A 3,189-nucleotide genomic window follows, 5' to 3' on the forward strand; every position below is an offset into this window, starting at 1 on the left:
AGCAGAAAAAAAAACGTTTACAGCCTGGTTAAAAAAAATGATTTTGGTCTATATAGCTAATTTTGCCCATCATGACAACTGTGAGGGGGCTGAATTTTTTTTAACTCATCCATTTAAATTATATTAATCCTTAAAGGTCTGCATTAATTAACGGCTTGGCCACTTGAGTGACAGGTGGACCAAGCTGTAAACATGGTGTTTTTTTTTTTTGTTTTTTTTTTTTTGTTGTAAAGTTGGGCATCTTAACATGGGGAGTCTATGGGATTGACCAGGCGGTAAGGAAGTCGACCGGAAGTTGAAGTCGGCCGCGTGCTGCCATCTTGTAGCAGAACTTCACTTGCGTTAGCATTCCCATTGACTCCCATTCATTTTGGCTTCACTTTGACAGTGAATAACTTTACATCTGAGGCGTTTAAAGACTCCGTTTGTCCATTATTTATTTCTAAAGATACACGACAGTGTATAAAGGGCTCCATTACCTTCTATGTTACATTATGGCTCCGTAGAAACAGTTTTTGTAAAAATAGGCTAACGATAGCGTCATAACCACACTTTAGGTCTGCGCGTCAGAAACGGAAGTGCTAAAAAAGCTAAAAATGGGCTTCACTTGTCTCAATTGAGTTCCAATGGGGTCGCTGTGTCCATTTCTTTTACTGTCTATGTTATTTTACTGTCTATGGGATTGACTCCCTTTTGCAGCCAGCCTCAAGCGGCCAGTCGATGAATTACAATTTAAGTCACTTCGATATGGGCTTCACGAGAGAGAGCGGGAGGTTGCCGTAGCAACCAGCTCCAGCCTTTTTGCCGGGGGGCAGGGTTTCATATTTTTTTGAAGCACCCCTGGACGCCGCCATTGGCTAACGGACCCCCACTTGCTGTTAGCATTCCATTGCATTTAAAGTCTCCATTTTTCCATTCATTACTTGTAAAGAAACACGAAAATGTATAAAAGGCCCCATTACCTTGTATCTTACATTGTGGCCCCGTAGAAGCAGTTTTTGTAAAAAATAGGCTAACGATTGCGTCATAACCTGCGACTCTCTGTCATACAGTAGAGAAATTACCATATAGACAGGAGGAGAAGCTCGCAGGCAATCTTTTACTGTCTATGAGGCAATCTGGGGGACGTGGAGGCATAAAGTCAAGGGAGAAGCCCATAAAGAGTCCATAAAAGACATGGGACAAAATTATTCAAAAACATCTGCAAGATTGGGTGGGTGATTCAGATTTCTCTTGGCACAGCGGTTAGAAGACTTACAGGTTGCTCAAGTGACATTTGTCATCAAGTTCAGTTTGAGTCTGTGCAGTACGCTCGACCCCCAGGAAGGGCATGCTTCTAATTGACTTCACTTGTCTCCGTTGAATCCAATGGGGTCGCTGTGTCCATTTCTTTTACTGTCTATGTTTTTTGCCCATTTTCCATTGTCCGGGAGAGTCGCGCGATTACGCTGCCAAGATGACAACAGCCCGCTCTTCACACTTTGAGCTTCAAAAATGCTCCTCAAGAGTCCACAGGTGACGTCATAGACATTACTACGTCCATGTTTTTATACAGTCTATGATTTGGATATATGTTTTTTTTTTTTTTTTTAGTTGTATTGTTGTTGTTTGAGACGTTGATTTAAAGTGTCAATTTTTACATTATTATTTGAGTCAAACATATAAAACCCTTTATTATCCCAAACTACATACAAAATATTGATCAGTTACATAAAAGTAATCAGAATAGCTACTTAATCCCTCATCCCTCTTTGACGCGTGAACTTCCCCTTTAAATAACGCATGGCTCTGCCCTCTGTGTAGCCAATGACTGCTCGCTGAATTAATTGATTCAGCATTTCGACGCTTCTGTAAGTGTTTAATAAAGGGTTTAATGTGAATTTGCGAATTTTACTATATCTGTATTTTTTTAATTGGCCGTTAAAGTTGTTTATGTAAATATTACACAATTCACAAATCCTAAAATAAAAACTTTACCTTCAACAATCAGGCAGCACTTGACAATGCACTGATCCAATGGCATAAAGGCATCATAAGATTGACAGTGCCCTAGCCCAATGGCTATCATCTTTCTGAAAAGGCCATCATAGCTGTTGTCCTCACTAGACCTCTTCATTGGCATAACGAGCAACGCTTGCTCAGCCAGGAGCAGCTAGACCAACACCAAACTTGCATAAACCAAACCTGAACCTGAATGCTGGGGATGGATTTCTGTCATCCATACATCCTCTGCTCTGACCTAATGTTTCCTCATCGCGTTTCTTCTTCATAAAACTCCACCAAACTACCTGAAGTTGAATAATATTATAAATTATCCCCAAACTCTAGCGTACCAGATAACAGTCAGGTACCTTAAAAACATTTTTAATTGACATTAAAAGTTTATTTTATTGTGCTGTGTGAATAATCCACAGTAAAGTGACTTGTTTTGCCGCTTTACGTCTATACTGATCCTAAACGGTGTTCCAGCTTTTATGATTACAGAAACGTTTTAAAACGCTGTTAAGATGTATTAATCATTATGTGCAACGAAAAGCCTACACGTATTACTCATGACTTCCTCGCACCCTGCTAGTCTGGTCCTGTCAAGCCGTCTGATAAACAAAACCCAGCTGTTAGCATGGAACAATACCGAATCTTTTCCATAAGGCATCGTGACGTAATAGACGGAGTGACGTAAAAATGCCATTCAGGAATGTTTATGTTGTTATTGGGCGAAAACACACATCAGCAAATCATTTGGTGAAGACAGTCATGTCATGTACGGTTTATTTATTTGTTTGCAGTCGGTTTAGGTGTTGTGTGTTTATTTGCTGTCTGCGCTTCTATGGCAACGTAATAGATTATCCTTTCCCCACGCATGTTACCACGACTGAACTGGACATCTTTGGCACATTGGATTACTGATGTGTCAATGGCCGGGGGCTTCGCAAGTGCTGTTTAAAGAGTAGTTTGAAAAGGAGGGTGCAATGATTTGTCATTGAGAAGCGCGTCAAAATTGTTTCTCATTCAGACACGTCCGTCCGTCTTCCCGCATCCAGTGCGCGCGCTCTGACTCCGGTGTCTAATATTACAGATGCAGCGGGATGCATATTTGTGCATTCATATTTTTGACGACCTATTTTCCAGCCCGCGTCTCCTTTCTGATGATTCCGGCTGTCGTTTCTTCTGTTAAGGTGGTCGATCACA

The sequence above is a fragment of the Carassius gibelio genome, chromosome A25 (assembly GCF_023724105.1).
Source record: "Carassius gibelio isolate Cgi1373 ecotype wild population from Czech Republic chromosome A25, carGib1.2-hapl.c, whole genome shotgun sequence".
Classification (NCBI taxonomy): Eukaryota; Metazoa; Chordata; class Actinopteri; order Cypriniformes; family Cyprinidae; genus Carassius; species Carassius gibelio.